This window comes from Hyperolius riggenbachi, chromosome 8 (genome assembly GCF_040937935.1).
Source record: "Hyperolius riggenbachi isolate aHypRig1 chromosome 8, aHypRig1.pri, whole genome shotgun sequence".
NCBI classification, from domain to species: domain Eukaryota; kingdom Metazoa; phylum Chordata; class Amphibia; order Anura; family Hyperoliidae; genus Hyperolius; species Hyperolius riggenbachi.
Genome location: NC_090653.1, coordinates 10,503,914 through 10,531,860, shown reverse-complemented (window position 1 = coordinate 10,531,860; position 27,947 = coordinate 10,503,914). Strand labels below are relative to the sequence as shown.

Below are 27,947 nucleotides of genomic sequence, written 5' to 3'. Positions count from 1 at the left end.
CTAAGACCCCCCTGTTGGTGCCTAAACCTAAGACCCCCCTGTTGGTGCCTAAACCTAAGACCCCCCTGTTGGTGCCTAAACCTAAGACCCCCCTGTTGGTGCCCAAACCTAAGACCCCCCTGTTGGTGCCTAAACCTAAGACCCCCCTGGTGGTGCCTAAACCTAAGACCCCCCTGTGATAAGCATTAATAACGTGTGAAAAAAATATTGTGCTGTTTTTCGTTTAAAAATAATGTTTTAAAAAAGATTGTACTGTTTTTCGTTTAAAAATAATGTTTAAAAAATTATAAATCATAAAATAATGTGTAATCATGAGAAGCAGTTATAAAACAGTAAAAGTCTCCGGGCGCCGCTTATAAAACGTTATTTTTCTCCGGCGCCCTTTTTTCCTGTCGGGCGCCCATTAAACGATATTTATTATGGGAATGGCGGCGCCTGATTTGTCCACTTGCCTCAGGCGCCCGAATTTACTGTTACCCTCTTCAACACCCTCCATCTGGTGCTTATAGTCCCTGACACTTCTTTTCTGCTGTATAATGCTGTACACTCGGTATAATCTATGTGTGTCTAAGTGTTTCATACAGTGACAAAGTTAATCATTGAGAAATGTGTGATAAGCTGCACCTTGCTTGTCATGTGACCAATTCCTTAATCTTCGGTCTTCTGGTTCCAGGTGTGACAATGGCGTCATCTGATGTGACTGCTGAGCTCCACTGCTCCATCTGTATGGAGATGTATAGAGATCCTGTGACCTTGCCGTGTGGCCACAACTTCTGCCGGGGCTGCATCACACAAGCCTGGGACCACCAGATGCATCTACAGGAATATAAATGTCCTGAATGTCAGAAGATATACAGGAAGAGGCCAGCGCTGGTGAGGAACACAAGGCTGCATAATATCTGTGAGGCTTTTCATGCTACAGAGACAGATCAGGAGCAGACCGGGGTCTTCTGTAATTACTGTGACTTTCCTGTTCCTGCTACTAAATCCTGTCTGCAGTGTGAGAGCTCCTTGTGTGACCATCACCTGAGGAAACATGATATGTCAGGAGGACACACTTTACTGCCTCCCACCACTGACCTGGGGAAGAGGAAATGCTCCGTCCATAAGAAGATCCTTGGGAATTTAAGTGGTACATACATGGTTAACCATAAAATCATAATAAGGAAAAAACAAACACCAGGTTGGATGTAAAATGGCCGTAGGCACTGTTTATTGCGGTTTAATTTAATTAAATAATTAATCTTTATTATAAAACTTTGATCATTAAATCGGAAATCATATAACCAAATAAAACTCCAAACAGTATAACAATAAATATTCCAAATAAATATTCAAAAATACAGTCTTTAGACTAGTATTATACCAAGTAATCCAAGTCAAACTAGTCAACCCACAATCGTGGGCGACTTTAACCGCCAATAAAGTCAATCAGCCTACGACACTTCCTGAACAAAAGGGAGGGCGGGTGGGTGCTCCCAGCTTGCCTGACTGGAAACTGAGGAGATACACAGAGTGTCAGAGATGTCTTGACAGGACCCCCTCTGTGATTGGCCGGACAAATCTTGGCTCCAAGTGACAGCTGCCAATCACAGAGAGTTCCTCTGGGCATCCGCACAGCAACTGCATTCCTCACAGGCTTCCTAGGGACAGCCCATCACCTGAAAGAGAAGAAAGGCACAGCCAGCATCAAACAGAAAAAACACTTTAACCCTATGAGTAACACTAATCCTGTCAGTAGTATATAACTATCCCTACCTGTGCAACCTTCATTAGCTATGTATATAGATCCTACCAGCAACTTACTAACTAACATGTAAACCTATATGGAGACCCCTAACTGTCTGCCCACCAAATTCCCAAGAGGCCTGCGTTTTATACTGACACTATGGCCTTCCAGGAGTATTACTGCACTGAGGATGCCTCATTTGTCTGTGTGTCCTGCACTGTGATCGGGGGACATGTAGGACATAAGATCATGTCACTGGATGAGGCCTCTGAGAAGAATAAGAAGAAACTGAGAAATGATTTGCAGAAACTGATGGCAGAGACTGAGGAGGCTGAGAAAAGAGTCCGGAGTCTGGAGGAACGCAGGAGAAAAGCACAAAAAAAAAGCAGAAGGAGAAGTGGAGAGAGTCACTGCCCTGTTCAGAGACCTCAGGAGACAGCTGGAGGAGCTGGAGGAGAGAGTCCTGAGTGACATCACAAGGCGGGTACAATACTATGATGACATCATCAGACAGCTGGAGATAAAGAAGGAGGAGCTGTCCAGGAAGATGCATCACATTGAGGAGCTGTGTAATATGACTGACCCACTGACTGTCTTACAGAAATCAGACACAGGTGACTTGTGTGACACGGAGGACAGACATGATAAGCAGCTCCGTGATGGATGGGATCTGGATGTGGCCGGCATCTCACACACATTACACACAGAACTAGCTGATATCATGTTTGGGGTAACTGGGGCGATCTATATCCCTATACAGCCTGCAGACATATTACTGGATGTAAACACAGCTGGTAATACTCTACAAATATCAGATGACAGAAAAACTGCATCCTCGGAGGATATAAAGCAGAGCCGCCCACAAACACCAAAAAGATTTGATTGTTCTCAGGTGTTGAGCAGACGGAGTTTCTCCTCAGGGCGACATTACTGGGAAGTGGATGTTGGGGGATCAGAGAGATGGAGAGTCGGGATGTGTTACCCCAGTATAGCCAGGAGGGGAGGAGATCAGTCAGTGATTGGAGATAATACCAAGTCCTGGTGTTTGTGCAGGAGGTATAATCAGTACGCAGTGAGACATGACAGTAAAGAGATCCTGTTACCTGACAGGATCCCCAGTGATATAGTCAGGATATATCTGGATTATGAGGCCGGGCAGATCTCCTTTTATGCCCTGTATGGCCCCATCAGACACCTCCACACCTTCACTGCCACCTTCACTGAGCCCCTCCATGCTGGGTTATGTGTAGGGTGGAGAGATTGTATAAAGATATCTGGGGGAGTCAGGGGGTGTGAGAGCTCCACCTACTTGTGACATCACAGGGAGAGGATTGTGATTGGCTGATTGTCCTGCCAGTAATTACTAGCAGTCTGTGTTTTCCAGGGGCAACTCCTGGTTTATGTCCTGAATAATTATATCCTGAAATCCTCATTTATTGTCACCTTATATATAAATACAGTTTGGCTGGTCACCATGAGTGTATTCTGTCACCTTGTAATAATGTAATTTTAGTAAGCCTGTAAGTTTCACAAATTCTGACTATCTCTGTTTCTTCTCTTGGCGAGCAGCCTGTAAATGGAAAAAGACCACTTTACTTACGGTAAAGTCTTTTCCAGTAGTCATGAGGACAGCACCCCTGGATGAGACTTGTCTCCCTCCCCACTGTGGACAGGAAACTGTTAAAAGAAGAATTTGCATAAGCAATAGGCAGCCACATATAAGATACTACACCTGCCACAGTACCTCAGTTAATAAAAAGATGACACGGACATTTAATGATGCTTACACAAACTTATTTCTCTTTCCTACCCAAATAAGGGCGGGTTGCAGGGGTGCTGTCCTCATGACTACTGGAAAAGACTTTACCGTAAGTAAAGTGGTCTTTCCCAGAACGTCATTTCGGACAGCACCCCTGGATGAGACGATATACAAGAGTTAAAACCTTAGGGTGGGACCACAGCTTGCAAAACTTCTGAAGGATAAACCTGAAGACAGATACATTAAGGTGATAGTGCTTTACAAACTTATTGTGACTTGACCAGGTCGCAGCTCTGCAAATCTGATCTATTGAGGCCCCTGCCCTCTCTGCCCAAGAAGTCGAAATTCCTCTTGTGGAATGAGCCATGATAGAATTGAATTGCTTCCCCTGTGTCTGATATGCTAATGAAATAGCCCAAACAAATGTATAATCCGTGTAGGATTTAATTAAGGAAGATTTCTCCCAATTAATGATCCAACCTAGATCTTGTAGTAAGACTATTGTCGTAACAATCTGATCTCTTACCGAATTGGGAGATGTCCCCCAAAACAGAAAATCATCAAGGTAACCCAAAATGTTAACCTTTCTCTGTCTAAGTGTAGCCAGAACCCCAGACATTACCTTCATAAACAACCCTGGAGCTGAGGATAATCCGAAGGGAAAAGCATTAAACTGATACATTCTTACCTCTTCCTCCATCTGGATGGCAAACCTTAAGTATTATTGAGAAGACAGATGTATCGGTAATTGAAGATACGCATCTTTTCAGTCTAGAAAGGCTAGGAAATCGTCCTTCTGTAAGAGATGAATAATAGATCAAATCCATCCTGAATTTTCTGTATTTTACCTTCTGGTTTAGACTCTTTAAATTTAGTATGAACTGATAATTTCCCTGTAGCTCCTTTACTAGAAAAAACACAGGGCAATAGAATCCCTGTCCTCTGACATTTCGGTACTTCTCGAATTACCCTTTTTTTCCTAAACAGGGAAAGGACTTTCGATTGTAGGGCTGAAAACTTTATTTGGTCCTGCGAGCGGGTAGTAATGCAAAAGCTCGAAAAGGAGGCTGGCTGAACTCTATTCTGTATCCCTCCAAAAAAAAACACCTTAAAGGCTCTTTCCCACTAAGACGTTGCGTTAGATGCGACGCTAAGGTCACATAACGTGCCCCCAACGCAACGCATGTGAGCTTTGAAGTTGGATGCTATTTAGAGCCACGTTATGCGTCTCCTGATGGGTCTGTGATGCGTACTTTTTGACGCATACTATCGGACGAAAATGGCGCATGCGGCAAAAGACTGTGGAGAGCACATGATCGGATAAACTCCGCATCACGTGGTCCTGCCAGCCAATAAGCGGCCGCTCCAGGAAGTTAACACTGCAGTGCATATTAATTAGTCATGTGGCTGGCCACAACAGCGGACTCTCCCCTCCTCTCCTGCAAGAAAAAACAAAAAACACACGTTATTGAGCATATGCAAACAGTCTAATGCGGCTAAAACCGTGTATAACGCACAGCATGATGCACTTTCTTTAAACGTTCAGCGTTACAGTGTAACACAACGTGGGCACTGTGAACAGTCCATTGATTTTTCATTACTGTGAGCTGGGCTGCGTTACAAGCTGCTCTAACCTGCTCCTGTAACGTCCCACTGTGAAAGAAGCCTAAATAACCAATATTTTGTGCACTGTAGTTGCCATGTTTTGAAATTTGCAATTCTCCATCTCACTGGAATACTAGCGTCATTGCTTATCTGACTTCTTGGTAAAAGTGAAGTTGGACTTACGGCCGGTTCACATTACAAACGCGGACGGCCACGCATGCGGAACGCAACGCGTACGAAAGCACGCCATCCGCGTTTGCATGCGTTGCGTGGCTGATCCCATCACTGAAAAGTGAATGGGACAGCCGCGCGTTTTTGCTAAATCTGCGTGCAGCATGCGTTCCCGGACCGCACAGGTCCGGAACGCATGCAGTGTGAACATCAGACAGTGCACTCTATGCACTGTCTGATGTCGTGCGTGTTGGCCTTCTGCACGCGTTTCCAAAACGCAGCTGGAAATGTGTGCAGTCTGAACAGGCCTTTAGGCTTCTGTGACTTGTAGAGAGCCCATCTCCTGCCCTTAGAGGACTAGGGATCTGACTTATTCTTAGAAGGAGGGACGAAAGGACCGTTTACTTTGAAAAGGTCCTTTCTTAAAGGAATACTATCGATACCCAAGTGTTCTAAAATGACAATGTACAAATAATGTCTAAGTTGCTGTGTAAACATTTTCCTACCTTTCATGTTAAATATCAGAGGCAAAAGCTGTAATTTACTGAGGGTAGGATTAGCTATATTGGGACAAATCAATTGCAGAAGGGGTGTCTACTTCAATGCACAGCCAGAGTTGCATATCGGACTACAGAAAGCAAATATCAAACAAACTCTGAAAGCAAAAAACAGTATGAAAAGCTGTAACAATTAGTTACATTTCCTCTGCTCTCTACAGACACTTCAGTCCGAAACAGGACACAGAAGCTGCAGCTGTTCTCTCTGTCACACACAGTTACACAGAGTTATCTGATCAAGTGTGAGGGGAATTTCCCCTCTCCTCATGGCTCAGAGTCAGTTTTGTCAGTAAAGTTTGAAAGCATTTTGCTAACAGTAAACAAAGAGGTTGCTACTAAAATGTATACACCAGTACTTAGCAACACTTCCCAAACAATTCCTGTGTCAATTGAAAATATGTGAATCGATAGAATTCCTTTAACAGGAATACTTTTTTTTTTTAATGTGTGTCTGCCGTTCTGTCTAGAGGTGTTGTCTAACTGACTCAAACAGCAGACCCCCTTCACAAGGTACACCACATAACTTGATTTTGAAGAATTGTCTTCATTCCAAGTTTTTACCCATACACCTCTTCTGGTTGAATTAACTAATGCCGTAGTTCTGGCCATAAGTTTAACCGTATCATCTGAAGCGTCCACTAGATAATTGGAAGCATTCCAAACTTTAGGGAAATCCATTCAAAATTTCCCAGAAATCCTCAAAAAAGTAGGTCAGTTTTGTTTGATACCCTTGAAAAATATGGATCTAATTTAGGCGGGGTTCCCCAAAACCCGGATCTTCAGGAGAAAGATAACATTTAGATAATGATCTGGGCCAAAAAACCCTTTTCCTAGATTATCCCACTCCTTAATCCTAATCTTAAGAGTAGAATGGACTGGAATAAGCCGAGAATGAGGATCCGCCAAACTCTCATACATTTGATCCAAAGTTGTCAAAGATTTCTGCTCAGACTTAATACCTATTAGTAAGTCCTTCATTAATTCAGGAAAAAAACATTGCGGTTAGGGCTCTTTTCCACTATGAAATGCGATCGCAACCGCATTTGCGATCCCAATCGCACTTCAATTTCCACTATGCGATTGCGCTACTATACTTCTAGTACAGCTCAATTGCATACAATGCAGGAGGATGACGATTGTGCTTTGTCCAAATCGCATCGCAATCAGATTGCACTAATGGAAATTGCTGCTGCAGTTTCCATTAGTTTAACGTACCTCGTGATCAGAATCAAATCGTAACTCGCAGGGTAATGAAAAAAAGGCCCTTAGTCAGTTTTACTCAAATCTTCCTCCTAGTTTGATACATTTTCTCTGTGCAGAGAGAGTTACTATAAAGGAAGCAGCCCCAGCATTCCTTTACATGTGCATTTTTGTTTAAATTGCCTCTCCTTGCCCTGAATCTGCCTAGTTCTTTTAAACAATCTATTTAATTGCTGCAGCTTAGAAGAACTTCAAGAATGTTACACATGCAGGCTTTCTGATGTGAAATTTATTTGAAAACAGGTACCCAAGGGGTTAAAAACACAGCCTGGGTATTCTTGGATGCAGTTTGTTCTGCTCTCACTGCAGCTGCCTGGGAGGTCTGTCTCTCCATTAGCTTGCCTGTTATGGCTGGCTTATCGCCTTCTCTAAACAGCCAGGGTTTCTCTGCTCACATTTGCCTGCTTTAATTTTTATGAATTAACCTTCAGTGACCTGTGTTGTGATAATCTCCGCACAAGGTGTTAATTTCTGGCACCTGCTCAGGAATTCTAGATTTTCATGCGGACACAGGTTTTATAAATGCACACTTTGCTAAATGGTGGGTAAGGTCAGCTGTTTTGAGCATTACCGCATGCAGGAATGCTCAATAAATAGAGGCCTATGTCTCTTGGAAGCAGGAGGCATAGTTGGAGGTGCATACAACATAGGAGATGATGGATTAGCTATAACAGGTAGATAAGCCATAGCAGTACTAGTCCCAGGCCCATCTGAAGCAGCTGAGGCGGTAGAAGCAATAGCAGAATCTTTAATTTCCTATTGCTGTGGACCTTCTCTGTACAATACTGGCACAATTTCCATTCAGAGTTGCCAATCCATGCTGACTGGACTGAGTAGAAGATTTTTCAGACTTTTTAACCTTCTCAGTCTTATGTCTTTTGGGGTATAAAACATAATAAACGATAGCCAGCCATTAGACAAATCCCTCTATACATAACATACATCCAGCCAAGCAGAAGAAACATATCTACTTGCCAGAGAGGGATCCTGGGCAGATTCAGCAGATTGTGCAGAAGCTGACCCAGAGGCGTCCTCCATGATCCCAGCCACAAACCAGAGTGCATCATGGACTCTACAAACTTATACCTGTGCTGCTGATTTGATGCAGCTGATCCAATTATGCATGCGGCCCCTGCCGGCTAAGCATATGCTTAATCAGCTTCTTACCTTAAGGAATAAGCTGTATGCCGATTCCTAATCACCGTCGCGGCCCCTGCCACCCGGCTCAGACTTCAGATCACGCGGGACGCCAGCGCGTGACTACCTCCGGTTCAACCGGAAGTGAACTCTCTCCAATGCACGCACATGCGCGCATAAAGATGCTGCCTCCGATGGAGAAGCCTCCTCCACGCTGCAGGGCTCCGACTGTTCACTGAACAGCGCTGCTTGGAGCCCTGGAAAACGCTGCCCCTGCCGCCTGACATGGATGGCACTCCTGGAGACCTCTCCCATGCATCCCGTCCGGGACAGGAAACTAAACTGAGGTACTGTGGCAGGTGTAGTATCTTATATGTGGCTGCCTATTGCTTATGCAAATTCTTCTTTTAACAGTTTCCTGTCCACAGTGGGGAGGGAGACAAGTCTCATCCAGGGGTGCTGTCCGAAATGACGTTCTGGGAAATGGACTTTCATTATTCTTTCTCTTTCTTTTTATATTCTGTAATTCTGAACAGAAGAAGAAGAAAGGAAATAAACAGCCAGCATAATTCATGCATGTGCTATATTTGTTGAGTCCAACTAGGGAAAGGTGGGGTGCCTGGGGTATTTTACACTCGGTTAGGTTTGCATAGCCTTATTTATCAGATGTAGTTCTACAATGAGATAGCACAGCACTGCAGAATGACTTACACAGGAGGGACCTCTCCCAGTAGTGCTGGACTCTGGTCTCCTGTGCTCAGAGTCATACATAGTGCCCCGTGGCCTGCAGGCTGTGCTGGGCTTTATTATTAGGAAACCCAAAGTGCTCTGCACACTGAGGACAGATTTATGGAAACAGCAATTCTCCAGTTCTCAGCAAAACAAAAGTTTTCTTTCCTAAAACAGAAAGAATTTGCAATAATTCAGGTTGGAGTGAGCTTGAGACGTCTCCCAGTGCATCACTGCTGAATATATGCAAATTAACCATTGTACCCTTAGAAGCTAAACACACCTCCAGAACCGCTGGAATGCAATGATGTGTCAGCTTGTTAATTTGTACAGAGCCAGAATAATCCAACATGCATACAGACTGTTTCGGATTGTTTGATCCTCATCAGTGCGTGGCATGGATTAATTTGGCTCTATGCAGTAGGGCTTGTAACACCGAGAGGTACAGACTAACCAGGGAGCTCATGGTGACCCAGAACTCATTGGAGTGTGTAAGGGATTACAATGGTCCTAAAAGCCCCCTTACTAAGATGCTAAGAAAAACAAAAGTTTGCTTTCTTAAAACAGAAAGAATTTGCAATAATTCAGGTTGGAGTGAGCTTGAGATGTCTCCCAGTGCAACACTGCTGAATACACTGCTGAATCACTGTTCTCAGCAGTGATTGGTGGTGTACCAGGGAGGGGCAGGCTGGGATTCCTGTCGGTTCACACATGAGGGGCGTGTCTGACCGCACTCCCGCCCTGCACACTTACTGCGTAATCCGATCGGTAACACGTTGTAGACTTTGCGTTGAGAATGTGGCGATTTTGCTACTGCTGGCGCTCGGCGTCGCATCACGTGATCTGTGCCGTCCTCTGTACGCTTGCGTGGCCCTTGCTGGGGGCAGGCACGGCTAAGGCAAAACATTCAAACCACTTGGCCCGGTTCCAAATTGGAGTGCTTCGATCTTTCCGCAGGGACTATATTAAGTAATTGAGGAGCCCAGTCCAAGTAGCACAAATTCTTTTTTTAATAAAATGATTATACTTATAGCCTCTGGCAGCTAGCATCCCCTTGCCAGGCCCCCTATTGCTAAGACCAGCCTGCTGCAGACAGTGCTGACATATGAATACCTCCCTCCCTGGCCAGCCCGACACTTTATCTGTAGTTCCGGCCAAAGGAGGAAGAGCTGCATGTGGCGCTGCTGAGCAGAGTCACTGTCTGATAGAGATGGGAATTCTGGATCTTTTCGAAGATTCGGATGATTCGAATCGGATCATTGAAAAGATCCGGATCTTTGATCCGAATCTCAAATCATTTTTACTAGGGAAGCATTCGGGGTGAAATGACTAGCAGGACAGGACTTTCCCTGCAGTGGACAGAGAAGGGGAGGGGGGTGGACAAACAGAGAAGGGCAGGGAGTGGACAGAGAAGGGAGGAGGTGGACGAAAAGGGGTGAGCAGAGAGCAGAAATGTTTTTTGCACACATTACCCACATGTTGCAATCATATGCTTTACATATATTTCACCTATATGTTCATCTGTATACTTTGAATGCAAACGTCTCACAGTGAAAGAAAGCATTTCCCAATGTGTCCTTTTCTCACCTCCAACACTCATCATACATTTAGGGAGAAGTGAAGTGCAGCTGTTTAGAGCAGAGTGCAGGAGGATCGTATTGCCCTGCAATCACAGTGCCTGCCCTGTCATTCTAGCACAGCACGCTGTCTGCAAAGTTACTGAGCTGTGCTTCTAAACCAAAAGTTTCCAATTTGTTCACTGTGCACAACTACAGAACAGCCTAAAATCAGCAGCACGTTATAGCCAGTATGTGTGCTCTACACATATCTGGCAGTGGCACCGATGTCCCCTCTCTCTCATCTACCTGTCCCTGGCTGCAAGGCTGCCTCCCATCCAACAGAGCGATCCATCTCTGCTCTGCTTGCAGACCAGGACCCCCCTGTCCACTTAGAGGGGGTGTGCCGCTCCTGGCTCCACCCCCTTTGTGAACCGAATCCGGATGATTCAACTCACAAAAGAGATTCGGATCAAAGATCCGAATCGTTCATGATCCGGACAACACTACTGTCTGATGCTGCCGAGCTGAGGATGAAGGAGCATACTGTGATGTGGCCTGAGATCTATGCCTGGTGCCTGCATGTGTATAAGTATATAAGTATGAGGGGAGGGGGTTGGGAGGTCTGCTGCTGCTTCTAGGAATTGCAGAGAGCGGGGCTCTGGGTGCTCAGGAACCACCTTTATAATTTTTTATAGATGTGACCCTTCACTGTGCACAGTAAGCTCCGCCCCCGCCTTGAGTAGCCCCGCCTATGAGTCAGAGTAGCTCAACCCCAGCCGCAGGTAGCTCTGCCCACAACCACCAGCAGGCCAATTACATTTAAAACAAACTGTTTCACTTGGGGCTTCTGCAAGCCGCCCTGTCCCGTGCTGGTTCTCCACGAGCCTCCGTTCTCCCGCCGCCAGCTACTTTCGGTTTCGCCGCTGGGCCACTGCGCCTGTACAGCTCTGGCCACGCATATCCATCTTTGCATTCCAGTCTGCAATAGCACTAGTGCAGATGGGAGCACCTAAAAAGGATACGCTTGGAAGAGCTGCTCTGGCCTCGACTTACAAGTCGAGAAACGGAGCGGCGGCAGACCGGAGGCTTGAGGAGAACCAGCGTGGGACAGGATGGTAGGTAAGTGAAACAGTTTGTTTTAAATTTAACTTCGGTTCCGCTTTAAAGTGACCAGCAGGTACGTCGCTAGCGCTATATACACTGTGCCCCTGATATTAATACAGCAGTGACACGGATACATGCGCAAACTCACCTGGCCTTTCTCCAGCAGTGCGCGGCTGAAGACACAGCTAAACCAGGCTCCAAGCTCCATCTGACGCTAGAGCACCAGCCGCCAGATCCACGATGTCTCCTCCTTGCATTGCCGTTCATGCTGCCTCCTGAGTGAGCAGCAATGCAAAGAGGAGCCAGTGTGGACCTGGCGACTTAGCACGCTAACATCTGATGGAGCCCAGAGCCTGGTGAGTGGCTAGCTGTGTGTTTTCCGCTGCGCACAGTGAAAGAAGGGGGCCCTGAGAAGAGTCGCTTGTCCTCTTACCCCACCAGCATGGGCCAGTGCCATCCTCCCACCCCACCAGCATGGGCCACCCCACCAGCATGGGTCAACCCTTCCACCAGCGTGAGCCAAACTGCCACCCCACCAGTGTGGTCCACCCTGTCACGCCACCAGTGTGGGAAATCCCACCATCGTGGGCCACCCAACCAGTGTGGGCAGCCTTGCCACCCCATCAGTGTGGCCCACCCTGCCACCGCACCAGCTACCATTGTGGCCCACCCCATCATCACCCTTTCCCACCCTACCAGCCACCCCCACCCTCTGACATGCATTTCCCACCCCATCAGCATTTCCCATCCACCACAGCGGCATTGCCCACCCACCAGCAGCATTTATCCCTTCCTCCCATCAACCCCACCAGCACCCAGTGTTTATCTCTTCCTCCCGCCCACCCCACCAGCATCCAACGTTTACCCCTTCCTCCCACCCACCCCACCACTGAGGTAACATTTTTTGTTTTTCATGTATGTGTAGTAATATGTGCATTTCACATGTCAGAGGCAAGGTTTTCTGCACGTCACATCTGTGGTAGCAGTTTCTGCATTTCACATCCGTGCATTTGTAGTATGTGACATAACGGTTTTTACATTTCACCCGTGGTTACGGTTTCTGCATTTGACATTTAGGGTAAATGTTTCTGCATTTCACATGTTTGATAATGGTTTTTGCATTGACATTTTGGGTAATCGTTTCTGCATTTGGCATTTTAAGTAATGGTTTTACACAAAGGCGCCAAAGTAGGATAAAAGCATCTAAACGCCGTTTAAAAAGGGGGAAGTGGTGGACTTACCTCCCTCAAGGAAATACAGACAGGGATTAGTTATTTTATATCAACAGAGGCGCTCGGCCTCAACAGAGGCACTCTGCCATGATACAGATTTTCCGGAGTATCTCCAAATATTGCCTGATGAAGCGGGATTGATCCCGCGAAACACTTTGCAAAGTGGAGTTGTTTTACAATAAATGTTATTTTCAGGGATGGTCGGAAATGGCAATTACCGATACTGCGGAAATACCGATTTCTGCAAGTTCAAATTGCCGCTACTGCTGATTTCCGACAGTAATGCAATTTCCGCTTGACGATTTCCGCTTACCGCGGTAATTCCGCTGTAATTATTGGCCAATCAGAAGACTCAGATTCTAATTACTATTTTCAAGTCCTCATAGGCCTAACCCTCCCGCCTTTCTATTTTTGTGGTATTTTAATCAGTTTTATGTTACTGCATGTATGTTTAAATTTCCGCATTGATTTTCCGCAATATGTGGAAATACCAATACAGGGCCCTGGCAGTGGCAGCAATGTTCATTTTAAAAGAAGCTTTCACAGATTTAAGTTTCTGCATTGCATTGTGGAAATCTGCAACCGCCGTTTTTATAGAAAGTCTGCTTCAGCCACACCCACTGAGTGCACATGGAGCTTTGCAGATGACAATTCAGCCAACCTGCCTTTATCAAACGGCCAACCAAGCAACTGAAGCAAGCATCTTTTACCTCCTGCATTGTGTTGGTAAGTGTTTTAATTTGGATATATTAGTGTGGATGTATATGTGTCGTATATGTATGTGTGTATGCTATGTCCCAGCAATCACTGGAAAACAAAAATGACAGCGCTCACAGGCTGCAACTGGCTTATAAACCATCAGGGGCGTGTACAGACCCCCAGGGGCTAAATACACGCCTTGAATCCAAATCAGATGCAACATTATGCAAATTAAGTGCAAATTTATGTGCTAGTCCCTAATCTAAAATTTGAATGCAGATTGGATGCAGGCTACCACAAGTATACTTAGAACATTTTACATAGAGAAGAGAGTGTAGGCAGCGCTTCCAAATACAGAAGGCTGCACCTGAGTTGATTTAGCTGCAAAGAAGTGCAGAGCTCCAATGGACCATAATACACAACATGCATACAAACAGGTACAGCAATGGAGGGCGTTAGCTTCAGCAAATAATGTGTGCACAAATCATTTCCTACTAGACTTCCCCCCGGCGGTGACGTACCCCCTCGGGGAAGACCTACCACTAACCTAACATTAAAAGCATAACTTACCTGGTGCGACTTATCATACAATGGTATACACATTTCTTCAAGACAGACAAACAAAAATGACAGCGCTCACAGGCTGCAACTGGCTTATAAACCACCAAGGGGCGTGTACGGACCCCCAGGGGCTAAATACACGCCTTGAATCCAAATCAGATGCAAAATTATGCAAATTAAGTGCAAATTTATGTGCTAGTCCCTAATCTAAAATTTGAAGCTAACGCCCTCCATTGCTGTACCTGTTTGAATGCATGTTGTGTAATATAGTCCATTGGAGCTCTGCACTTCTTTGCAGCTAATCAATTCAGGAGCAGCCTTCTGTATTTGGAAGCGCTGCCTACACTCTCTTCTCTATGTAAAATCACTGGAAAACACCTTGACCAATTTCAAAGATACTTTGTATACCAGAGGCGGGACAAGGTCCTCCAGCGCCCAAGGCTGAGACACCAAAGTGCGCCCCTCCATTCCTCCACCCCAGCCGTCACACACTGATTGCTATTAGACTAAGAGACACCCCAGGGCCCCCAACACCGTAATCTCTAGTTATCTGGCTTGTAGTCACTTCCATGTATCTCCTTTTCTTATTTCTTTCTGCTTCAAACACAATTAGGAATGACAGCTGAATGAATTATGCGCCCCCTCCTACACTGCGCCCTGAGGCTGGAGCCTCTCCAGCCTATGCCTCGGCCCGGCCCTGTTGTATACACATTCTTTATTACCTGGGATGAAATTTTCTGGTGGTCTCATGCCCCTCCCCCTTCCCTGCACACCCGGGCGGAACCACCAGACAATCATAGAATCACCAGACAATCTACCCAGCCAGCAGCATCCTCCTGATTTAGTCTTCCACCCATCAGCACCCTTATTCAATTTCCCACCCCACCCAGCAGCACCTATTGTCATTGTCCCACCCAGCAGCACCTATTGTCATTGTCCCACCCTGCAGCACCCAGTGAGAGAGAGTGTTTAAAGCATTTGTGTCTGAGGTATCATTTGCTGCCTGTCAGTCATATATGTGGGGTAATGTACAGTAGTTTCATACAGTATCTATAGTTGTAGATAGTAATGGCCCAAAACGGGTAGTTTGTGCAAATGTTTTGCTGTTCGCGTCCGCGGCGAATAGCGAACTTTTATGTGTGTTTGCTCCGCCTCTTATAGTTGTCATTGGGCTAAACTTTGACCCTCTACATCACAGTCAGCAGACACATAGCAGTCTTTTTGAGGATAGTTGTTGTTATTTACTATATATTTTAATATGATTGGGAGCATAATTCATATTTGGAATTGTTATTATCCTCAGCCTTGAAGAGTTCATTGCCGGTATGCCACCAAGACCCAGAGCCCAGGGGCCGGAGAGGGACGGCTCCCTCTCCAGGGAGGAAAAAATGTACATGTCAAAGTAAGTTTTGTAAGAATGTATATGTTGGTTGCTTTTGGCAACAGCACCACACACCTTTTTCTCCGGCACCAGCAACTCATCAGAGCTGCAACTCACAGCGACAGCATACAGGAGATAGAGCGGAGACAGCCTTCTTCACCTTACAAAGGGGTTTATTAAGCACCTTGTGTTACAGGTTGATTTCTCCTGAGTATAAATAGTCTTTCCTATGTACATCACATATATTTACAGCATACAGACAGGAAGCTAGTATTCTAACTAGGAAGCATAGAGAGAGCCGGATAGCTGGAAAGTAGAGTAGAGTAATCTTTGCCATCCGGTCTCCCTACTTTATATGAACATCAAAGAGTTAAATTCTGACATCATCAGAGCCATACCCCCAAGCCTACAACTGGCGGGCATGGGCATGTGACCCAACTCATCAATTAGTATTCCATTGCTTTATAACCTAGTTGCAAAGAATGTAATGTTTTGTAAATATCGGCTTTGTTTACCGTTCATCTGTCGGGCAGTTAGACCTGATAACCCATTATGTGGCCTTCCACAAGGAACATGTTCCTGGTACATGACTGTATCATTTCTCTCCGAGAAACTCTGCTTAAAGAGAACCTGCATCTCAAGTCTTTACTAGACTTCAGTACCTGAGGCTAGAATTCAAGTATACTTACATTCTAACAAGTTTGTTTTATTTTTTTACTAAATTGTTAATGCCTGACTGATTGAGAGTAAATACACAATGGTGGTTTGGGGTACGGCATAGTGGCTTTTGGAACAGTGGGTGTATAGCCGCACTTCAATACACCACCGAAAGTGTTTACAGTGCGGTGTGGGTAGTGTTTCCGGACATTACGCGCATCTTTCTTTGTTACATATTTTCTAATTTCACACTATTATTCTAAAATGTTGAAAAAATGTTTTGCCCCTCCGAAAACTACTGAGAACACCCCCATAACGTGAAAGAATTTTCTTTGAAATGTTTGAAATTCAACTATAAAAAAAATTAAAAATTAAAAAGCACAAATAAGTATTCATAGGCTTTGCTCAATAGTATACTTTGTCGATATACCTTTGGTAGCAAATTAGCAATTACAACCTCAAGTCTTCTTTGATTGTAATGTCACAAGCTTTATACACCTGTCCATGGCCAGTTCTGCCTATTTCTGTTTGCAGTTCCTCACAAACGTTTTGCAGGTTGGTTGGGAATAGTTGAGGCACAGCCATTTTTATTCTACAGAGATTTTCAATTGTATTAAAGTCTAGGCTCTGGCTGGCCCACTCAGGGATATTCACACAGTGGTCAAGATGAAGACACTCCTTTGATGAGTGGTGCACAGGGATGCTCGGGTAGTACTTTTTAATACCCAAGTGGAATCGGATCCGGGTACCCAGATATCCGGATCCGATTCGGATATCCGGATCCGACCTTGCGGATATCCGCGTGAATGCGGATACCCAAATAGAAAAACCGGAAGTGCCCTTTAAATAGCTTTAAAACATTTTTTTAGGGTAAATGATGCATGTAGCATCATGTTTTTTTAAAGGGAAACACTAATTTATTATTTGGTGGACATAAAATGAAAAAAAAAAAAAAGCTGTCAATTAACATCAGGACTAGGTTCCAGACAGCGGTCGTGCAGCCCACATTGTGTCCAAACTCCAATCGCACAACTGGGACATGACAGTTTTCAGCCTAGACACCTCCAAAAAATGACAGCGCAATTGTGTTTTGGGTTGAATATAGGTGGCGGTATCAGCAGCAGTGGCCTGTGGCACCGTGGCGGCCAGATTGGGGAGGTGAAGATTCCCCTGTGGCCTGAATGGGATGCTGCGGCTTTTCTCCCTGTGGCGGTTGGGGGTTGAGTGGTGCGGCTGGTGGTAGCGGCAGAAGGATGTGGTGGGTCCCGCATTCCACGGCCACTGTCTGCAATGCTGATCCTCCGTGCCAAACCCACCGATGCATCCTCCTCCTCAGAGTCAGAGCTGACATCCCCATCCTGTGGATGGTAGTCACGGTCCTTCATCCCATTATCAACATCATACCACCCCTCCTCAAAACCCAGAACATCCTCCTCAAACTCCTTACGGCTAACAGCCCTGAGTTCAATCGCGGCGCCTGGAGCAAAAGGCTCGCTGACTGAGGGTAGGCTGCCCACTGGGGTCAACACTGACACGGTAGACCTGAGGGTGGCCGTAATGTTTCTCCCTGTCCTCTTGCCCTTGCTGCCCCTCCCCCAGCTGCTGGTGCCAGCAGACATAGTACAACTTATACGTGATGATGTCACCAGATGATGTGGGGTACTTGTACTTTAATGAAATCGGGTTTGGACTTTAAATCAAATCAGCACGGAGTGACAGACCGCAGAGTAGAGGACAGACAGTGCACACTATCTGTCTAACTGTCACACTGACAATGCTCAGCACAGCAGCACTGCAGTAATCTGTAGTAAGCTAACACAGTACTACTGTCTCTAACAACTAACTGCAGTACTAACTAACTATATAATGCAATACAATAACACAGTAATCCTATTCCCTAACCTATACTGTCCTGCTGGCCTGCACAGCACACACAGACACAGACAGGACCTAACTGAGTGAATGAAATCAAACAATTACACTAGCTAGCTAAAAAAACAATAGAACAATAGTGTAGTGAAGGTGTTTAGCACTCAAAGCTTTAAGTTTATCACTGTATACAGGCAGCACTTGCTAAGCCAACAGCACTGGAGCAAGTCTGTCAATGGCCAGCCAGCCAGCCACACAAGCAAGGACCATCTGTCTCATCATGCCAGCCCTCCTTATTACACAGGGGGCTGGCCAGGGTCCCCTTCTGTGATTGGTTGTTTGGGCTACTGCTGGGAGCCCTCTGATTGGCTCAATGACATCATCTCCTTAGTACAGTTCCCGGATCCGGATATCCGTCGGATATCCGCGGGTATCCGGATTATGCGGCCAGATATCCGCATAGAGCTATCCGGATCTTGGCCCAGGTATCCGGGGTCCGGATGAGCATCCCTGGTGCAGGGCCGGAGCTACCATAGGAAAAAATGGGCAATTGCCCCAGGGCCCCAGAGCATGTAGGGGCCCCCAAGGTGTCCCTCCCCCATCTTAACTGTTGCTCCCCAGGGACTGGGTTTGGGAGGTGATTGGGGGATGGTCAGCAGCCAGCTCAGGGGCCCACGAGGAAAATTTGGCTGCAACAAAGGGCCTCTAATGACGCTTTTTGGTCGGGGGGGGTGTCTGTTGGGGGGCCCCCAGGCTAATTTTGCCCTAGGCCCCAATTGTTACTTGAACCAGCCCTGCTCTGGTGGTGCATGGTTTTATCCAAACATGAATACTGGCATTCACACCAAAGAGTTCAATCTTTGTCTTGTCAGACCAGAGTAGTTTTTTTCTCATATTGTGAGTAGTGATGGCTCAAACCTCTGATATTAGGTTTGTGAACCTCGAACGCGAACTTCCACAAAAGTTCGGGAACCTGCGAACCTTGAGAACTGCAATAGACTTCAATGGGCAGGCGAATTTTCAAAACTCCAAACACTAATTCTGTCCACAAAAGTGATGGAAAAGATGTTTCAAGGGGTCTAACACCTGGAGGCGGGCATGGCGGAGTGGGATACATGCCAAAAGTCCCCGGGAAATTTACGGATTTGACGCAGAGCAGGGTTTTAAGGGCAGAAATCACATTGAATGCTAATTTGGAGGCATAAAGTGCTTTAAAACATCTTGCATGTGTATACATCAATCAGGGAGTGTAATTAGTGTACTGCTTCACACTGACACACCAAACTCACTGTGTAACGCACCGCAAACAGTTGTTTGTGTAGTGCTGGACTGGTGATCATGGCGAGAGTGCAGGCGATGGCGGTTTTCAAGCCCATATGGTCGGGCTGAGGTAGCTCAATGACAGAACAACAGTGACTGAGTGTCCAGCTGATCGAATTTGGTCTGTCCACAATGAAGCAACGACCTTATAATCTTCTTGGGTCAGGTGTGCCCCCCCCCCCTCCCCAAGACATTCATATAGCCGGCAGTCATTGCTTCATTGTGATACGCAAGCCCCTTCACCGCGGCAAGGTAACGATCACGAAGGGGAATTGACACATGTACATGCCTTTTGTTTTCTTGTTGCAGCCGCAGTGCAGCCAGAAAAATAAGGCAGGCATGTACACGCACCAGAAAAATTATTATTGTTTTTGTTAATTCAGGAAAATTCAGGAATCCACCGGGTGCTCGCGGCGGGTGCGCGCTCGCGCTCTGAATGGCGGCGGTAGTTTAACTACCTAGAGCCCATTTTTAAACAGGCTTCGGTAGCCTAGTAATGATAATAATATAGTAGGACATTAGATTATGACTATAGTAGGATTAGATTGTGAGCTCCTCTGAGGACAGACAGTGACATGACTATGTACTCTGTAATGTGCTGCAGGAGATGTCAGTGCTATATAAATACATAATAATAATATGATAGGACATTACACTATGACTATGGTAGGATTAGAGTGTGAGCTCCTCTGAGGACGGCAGTGACATGACTATGTACTCTGTAATGTGCTGCAGAAGATGTCAGTGCTATATAAATACATAATAATAATAATATGGTAGGACATTACACTATGACTATGGTAGGATTAGAGTGTGAGCTCCTCTGAGGCCAGTAAGTGACATGACTATGTACTCTGTAATGTGCTGCAGAAGATGTCAGTGCTATATAAATACATAATAATAATATGATAGGACATTACACTATGACTATGGTAGGATTAGAGTGTGAGCTCCTCTGAGGACGGCAGTGACATGACTATGTACTCTGTAATGTGCTGCAGAAGATGTCAGTGCTATATAAATACATAATAATAATATGGTAGGACATTACACTATGACTATGGTAGGATTAGAGTGTGAGCTCCTCTGAGGCCAGTAAGTGACATGACTATGTACTCTGTAATGTGCTGCAGGAGATGTCAGTGCTATATAAATACATAATAATAATATGGTAGGACATTACACTATGACTATGGTAGGATTAGATTGTGAGCTCCTCTGAGGACAGTCGGTGCCATGACTATGTACTCTGTAATGTGCTGCAGAAGATGTCAGTGCTATATAAATACATAATAATAATAGGTAGGACATTAGGCTATGATTATGGTAGGATTAGATTGTGAGCTCCTCTGAGGACAGTCAGTGACATGACCATGTACTCTGTAATGTGCTGCAGGAGATGTCAGTGCTATATAAATACATAATAATAATATGGTAGGACATTAGACTATAACTATGGTAGGATTAGATTGTGAGCTCCTCTGGGGAACAGTCAGTGAGATGGTGCAGAAGGTGTCAGTGCTATGTAAATGCATAGGAATAATAATATTATTATACATTTATATATTCATGTCACTCGCTGTCTCTCAGCTAAATAATACTGTAAGGAGTGCAAGTTACAAAACTTGTTACCTGCTAAAAATGTCCTTATTAACATAAAAAAGTTATGGCGCATACAATGCGCTTCACGGATCACACGCCTGCTGCATATTAATCAGAAGTAATACATTTTCACTCGCTGCTGTACGAAAGGACAACTAACCCATGACTTCATCTCTCATACATCATAAAGGGGGTTGCTGCACAAACACAGACATAACATTTTACTGTCAATAAAAAGAAGAACCATAATAATAATAATAATACTTATAATAACAATAATTATAGCAATAATAATTCAGCTTCTCTTTACTTAAAACTGCTAAAATCGTTACCGTGTAAATCAATAACGCGATCAATAAACAGGCACTCATTTGAAATTTAAAAATAACAATCATGATGAAAATTCAGAATCCAATTGATTTTTCTGTATATTGAAAATGACAGCTGATATTAAACTATTGACATGTTTGCATAGCTGCCCGGCTATATTCAGCAGTCATACTGCACTCAGCAATGCAAATAGTAATCATGTGTACGGTGAACGCATACCTGATGGATATTCTATAAACCCAGAATAAAGGCCCGTACACACGCCGGACTGGAGGCAACGACGGGTCCGTCATCACCTCCCGCTGGGTGGGCGTTCCAACGACAGTCCGGCGTGTGTACGGGCCTTAAGAATCGTGGATGCCCGGCGGATCGCTCAGAAACAGCCGTATCAGTCCGCCGACAGCGCGTACACACGCCGGACTGTCGTTGGAACGCCCACCCAGCGGGAGGTGACGACGGACCCGTCGTTGCCTCCAGTCCGGCGTGTGTACGGGCCTTAAGAATCGTGGATGCCAGGAAGGTTCAATATAGGATCAGTTTTACGTGTGTGTGTATATTTGTGTGTTTGTGTGCGGATGTGTGTGTGGGTGTCATTGTGTCTGTGTATTATGGATACAGTTACTTAACTCCTAATCTTCCCTCCCCGTTCAGTCCTACCTCCCACGGACATCTATGTCACTGTCAACGGCACAATCATCCACCCAACCACACAAGCCCGCTGCCTGAGAGTCACCCTGGACTCAGCCCTATCCTTCACCCCCCACATCCAAACCATTGCTAGGGCCTGCAATTTTACGCAACATCTCCAAGATCCGGCCTTTCCTGACCCCCGACACTGCCAAACTCCTTGTCCATAAGTGGGGGCGGGTGAGGGAGAGTTAACTTACGCATGCTGCCTTCCAATCTGATGCGTCCCACGGCGCATGACAAGTCGCGTCGCGTGACACTTCCTTCTATAACCAGGAAGGAGGAAGTGTGGTAGTGAGGTGACGCGACTTCAAACGCGCCGTGGGACGCATCAGATTGGAAGGCAGCATGTGTAACTTAACTCTCCCTCACCCACCCCCACAGGTGTTTTAATTGACTCACTGAATTTGAGTGGTTTCGAGTATGAAGCTGCTCAAAAGCCCATCCTTGGTAGAGACTGCACAAAAGTCACATGTCCATGAAATCCTCAAAAGTAACTTGTTAAAGCCACGCAAAAAAAAAAAAAAAAAAAAAGAAGGTTGGTGCGAGCCAACAGATGGCAATGATTCTGTTAGTTATTGTCTTGTTTACATTTTTATTTTATAATATTTTACTGTGACTTTTTTGGATTGTGGAACTTATGGGGAAATTGCCTTTAATATAAGAGCGCTTTGGATTACAATCATGTTTCCGCAACAAATTCTGCTCACAAACCAAAGTTCCACTGCACTGCATTCTACTACATGCCGTTAGAGTTCCTCTTTAACCATCATGCTAGCGAATGCCAAGGGCGTCAGACCTCACCGTTCTGCTCTTACTACGGGAGTTCATTGCCTGAGGAGGTGAATTATCTGCGCGTCAAGGCCGCAGTCATCCTGTTTGCTTGGTAATGGCGTCCATGACTGTGTTTGTGTTGATGCAGCATCCATTAGGAGCACTTAAAATAAAGGATGAGGCGACGTTTTTCCTGACCCCTCTCTATGATAAGGGCGCAGCGTGAGAGGGATGATCATATCCCGCGGCTGCCTCTTCTCCTGCCACGTTTAATTAATCGAAGTTGTGGATGGAGCCATCAGTCTGGCGAGAGGTGTCAGGGCGAGGTGGAGGCAGATGATCCGGAGGGGAGTCCGGAGTTTTGTCTATCACTCAGGAGCAGACAGGCCGGTGAGCAGAGTGAACTCTGGGACAGGACCAAGTCCTCATCATCCATGTTTTATGGGGCTGCAGATGAGGGTCGGAGCACTTCTTTGTCTTCTCTCATTCTTCTGCAGTCATCGTCTCAGCTTGTTCAAGGCCAGAGGAGATGACAGCCCATCAAGCTTAACAAATATATTTTAACAAAACACAACAACATCCCTTAACGAGGCACTTGTCTTGCTGCTTGGCAGACGGAATAGCTCTGGACGCGATTTCGAGATCAGGAGTGCAAGTCAGAGAAGAGCTCTTAAAGGACCACCAACCGATATGGTGCTTTCACTTTTCAAAAAGGTTTTCATGTTTTTCGGGAAGATATTAACAACCTATTGTTAAATAAATAAAAAAAAAGTTATTCTGGACATAAGAACCACCAAAAAGACCAATCACAAACCGATAATGATCATTGCAGAGGCTGTGGAGAGCATTTCCAGCTGTACGTTTTTGGGAGTCACCATCGTAGAGGACCTGTCCTGGAGTAACAAGACTTAAAGTTAATGGGAATCGTAATAAAATAATAAAAAAAAAAAACAAAGCCAGATACCTACCTAAGGAGAGGGAAGGCTCTGGGTCCTATAGAGCATTCCTTCTACTCTCTTGGTCCCTCATTGTGGTGGCAGCTCCTCCGTTTGAATCACCCGCTGTGGGGGACTTCGGAAGTCTTCGGGAGCCGAGTCCTCCCGAAGACAGGCCGCTCCATACTGCGCAAGCACGAGTGAGGAGAGAGGGCGCTTGCACGTGTGCAGTATGGAGCAGCCTGTCTTAAGGAGTACTCAGGCTCCTGAAGACTTCCGAAGCCAAATTGGTCAGATACTGATACAAGGAATCCTGCGCTGTAACGGGAACCGGGAGAGGAGAGGGGAGGCTCTATAGCAGTGTTCCCCAACCCCATCCTCAAGTACCACCAACAGAGCATGTTTTGTGGAAATCCACAGAGGCGGTTAATCAGCTCTTCTGAGACACTAATCATCCCACCTGTGCATGTTTGTGGTTTCCCCGTCATACATACCGCCACCGATCACGCGTCGCCTCTCGCCACGAAATCCGTCACGTAATTACAGTGTATCTAACACTGTAATTACTGTCGGCATAGAAGGAGCCCGGGCAAAGCATCTTTGACTCTGCAGCCGGGCTCCCCATTGGTCTGCTGTCTGAACAAATAAAATGGCTCAGACAGCGGACCAATGGGGAGCCCGGCTGCAGATTCAAAGATGCTTTGCCCGGGCTCCTTCTATGCGGACAGTAATTACAGTGTTAGATACACTGTAATTACGTGACGGATTTTGTGGCGAGAGGCGGCGCGTGATCGGCGGCGGTACGTATGATGGGGAGCCTTTGCAGAGCTGCGCGGGGGCTTCTAAACTGTGCGGCGACCCGACGGGGAGCTCTGGGGGTCTCCTTATTAAAGGAGACCCCCAGATGCTGCGGCGGAAGATGTCGGCGATGCTCGGCGGGCGAGTGTGCATGTGTGGGGAGTGAGGCCGTGGTGCTGATGGACAGCACCACAGTGTAAACCTCACTCCCCATCGCTCGGTAATAGGGAGCATCGCTCAGGCTTTCGTCTGAGTAATGCTCCCTAACGATCGGCCATCGCGTGAAGGATATGGGCAATAGGATTTGCCGGTAATCCTCGCGCGATGGCAAGGTGATAAGTAGCTCGCATCTGCAAACTACTTATCACCTGGAATAGGATATGGCCCTTAAACTCAGTTTAGGCATGATAAGTTTAGGTGTGATAAGATTAGGTGTGATAAGTTTAGGCATGATAAGTGGGTGCAGGACTTTGCGCGCAATCTAAACTTATCTAAACTTATCACACCTAAACTTATCATGCCTAAACTTATGCTCAAGAGAAGTTATGACTGTATATAGCACCACACAATAGGTATCAGAGTATATAACAATTTATTGGAGTAATACATCAAACAACACTATACAGCATTAAAATCATCTAAAAACCAAAAAGGACACCTCATCTCATTGGTATAAATCCATAAGCAATGCTCACCATGAAAGCTATAATAGCAATATTGTAAATCACCTGGGTAGCGCAGTAAGAGCTACCACAGGGATTGAACCCGGGTTCAGAAAGCCACAAGCTTAAAGTGCATGAACGTGAATAAACATACATAAATAATCTATTCAAGTGAATATCAAAAGGGATACCTGTGGAAAAAAGTGCAATAGTGCATCAATAAATAACGATCAGCCCAAACCTATGAATGCTGAATGAACTGTGATTAGATGCTGGGAATAACCAATTGAGGTGGGTGACGGAAGAGAGCAAGAGGCTTACGTGACCCGGTGGAGGATGCGACCACGGAGGTGTCCGGAGTAGAGGAAGACCCCCGGTAGACTTCTCTACCGGTATCGCGGCAGTCACGCCGCTTTATCAAGAGAGGGGGGATCCAGCGTATGTCCAGCCGAGACGCCGGCTAGATATAGTGTCGCGGAAGAGGTCACGTGAGCGCCAGACGTGCCTCACGTGATCCGCTTCCATCCAATGCGAAGGAGGGGAGAGCGAGGCGGAAGTATTCCACGCTGGAGCGCATACAATCTAAGTATATGGTGGGCAGGAAGGGACATATAGCAACGCTCGTATCTGCTGACTATTAGCAGCCGAAACAGCGCACAGCCATAAGTAAACAGTGTAATTCAAGCATTCATAAGCTTGGGTACCAAAAATGTTTAATGAGAAATAACAATGCAAGCCCATATACTTATCTCAATCAGCAATACAATGTATAAACAAAATTAACAAATATAGACAAGAGTCACTCGCAATGTCATTACATAATTTCTAGATAGTAAAAGGCACAGTGCAGACTATAGGTGATTAGTCCAATTGTAAAAGGGCAAAGTTCACAAGGCAAAAGGGGACCATATAAGGATAGTCCCACACCATAAGTCCAAAAAGCAACCCCGATGCGGCATGGAATATACCGTAAGAAAAAACGATAGTCCAATCCAAAGTGGCAACAACGGCAGTCCATTTTAAAGGGCAATTACACAAACGGCATAGGGTCCATAAAGGTCCATCCAGTCCATATTGGGAGGCAATACATAGACAGCATAAGGTCCATAAACGGTCCATCCAATATGACAAACAGTAATATAGATAATACAAAATCTGTAATAGAAAGAATGAGTGTTAATCATATTTTATAGAAATCCTGTAAAGTCCATTTCCTCATTGAGGCCCTGGGGGGATTTTGATCCAAGATAATAAATCCACCTAGCCTCCCTCTGTAAGAGCTTGGATACTAGGTCACCCCCTCTAATCGTAGATCTAATATGTTCCAGACCTATCACCTGTAGGCTAGAATAAGAGCCAGAATGGTTATGTAAAAAATGTGCAGCTACTGAGGTCAATGTTTTGCCATCATCTAGATCACGTTGTGCCAGTCTAATCTTGGATAAGTGTTGTTGTATCCGTACTTTTAAGGCATTTTTTGTTTGCCCCACATAGATTTTTGGACACGAGCATCTCAATGCATAAATGACCCCTTTAGTTTTACAATTAATGTACTGTCTCAAAACAAATTCTTTTGTATTGGATGAATCCATAATGTGATTACGTCTACAAATCAAGGGACATATGTTACAATTGCCACACGGATAACTACCACGTAAACTACCCGCTTGTGATCTTCCACCCACAGATCTGAGGTGGCTCGAACACAATCTGTCCTTCAATGTGGGACTTCTCTTAGCTGTAATGGAAGGGTGTGGAGAAATACAGCACGAGATATCAGGGTCAGATTGCAAAATAGGCCAGGCCCCTTGTAGAGCCTTGTATATCTCAGACCAACCATTATTATATGTAGAACTAATGGCCCATACTCACGAGGGACTTTTGTCGCCTCAACACGCGGCGCGCACGTGTTGCGGCGACAGGTCGCCCGTGAGTATGGGCCGTCGCACGCGCGCGCACCCCAAACTGTCGCCCGCCGCTCTTGTCGCCATGCGATTGAAAGTTTCAATCGCATGGCAACAGTCGCCGCCGCACCTCCGCCGCAACTGTCGCTAGTCCGCGTGAGTACGCGGACTAGCGACAGCAACCTCCATAGAGGTGAATGAAGCTTCCGGCGGGGGGAGGAGGAACGTCGGCGACAGCTTCCGTCTCGCTGCTGGTCCCTCTTCCGCGTGTGTACGCGGAGGGACCTGGAGAGAAGCTGTCGCCGGCCTGTCGCTAGCACGCTCACGTGTGCTGGCGACAGGCCACTTCTGCAGCCCGTGAGTACGGGCCATAAGTCTCACCAAATTAGTGGAAGGTGGAGGTCTGCTGTTGATCAGTTCAGTCCTAGTTCTATGTAGTGCCATATAGAACGCCTTCTTAACCACCTTTCTGGGATATCCACGATCCAGGAATCTCTGTTGTAGTTCATTGGCCTGTCTAAGAAAGTCGGAATCATTAGAACACAATCTGCGTAACCTGAGAAATTGACTCACTGGTATGTTGTTTTTCAAGGATCTATTATGAGAACTCTGATAATGTAACAAACTATTCACTGCCGTAGGCTTGCGGTAGAGATCCGAGGATAGAGAGCCATTTTCTTGTACTTTGATGGTAACGTCCAGGAATTCAACTTGATGTTGTGACATCTGTGCAGTAAGAAAGATATTCATATCTTTCTTACTGCACAGATTCAACAACAGAGATTCCTGGATCGTGGATATCCCAGAAAGGTGGTCAAGAAGGCGTTTTATATGGCACTACATAGAACTAGGACTGAACTGATCAACAGCAGACCTCCACCTTCCACTAATTTGGTGAGACTTAGTTCTACATATAATAATGGTTG

The 27,947-nt window shown here is 45.7% G+C and overlaps 1 pseudogene; it reads left to right on the top strand.

Annotated features, from left to right (window-relative positions):
- The first annotated feature begins 726 nt into the window (after positions 1 to 726).
- Positions 727 to 3,044, top strand: LOC137528476 (E3 ubiquitin/ISG15 ligase TRIM25-like; annotated as a pseudogene).
- The last annotated feature ends 24,903 nt before the right edge of the window (positions 3,045 to 27,947 follow it).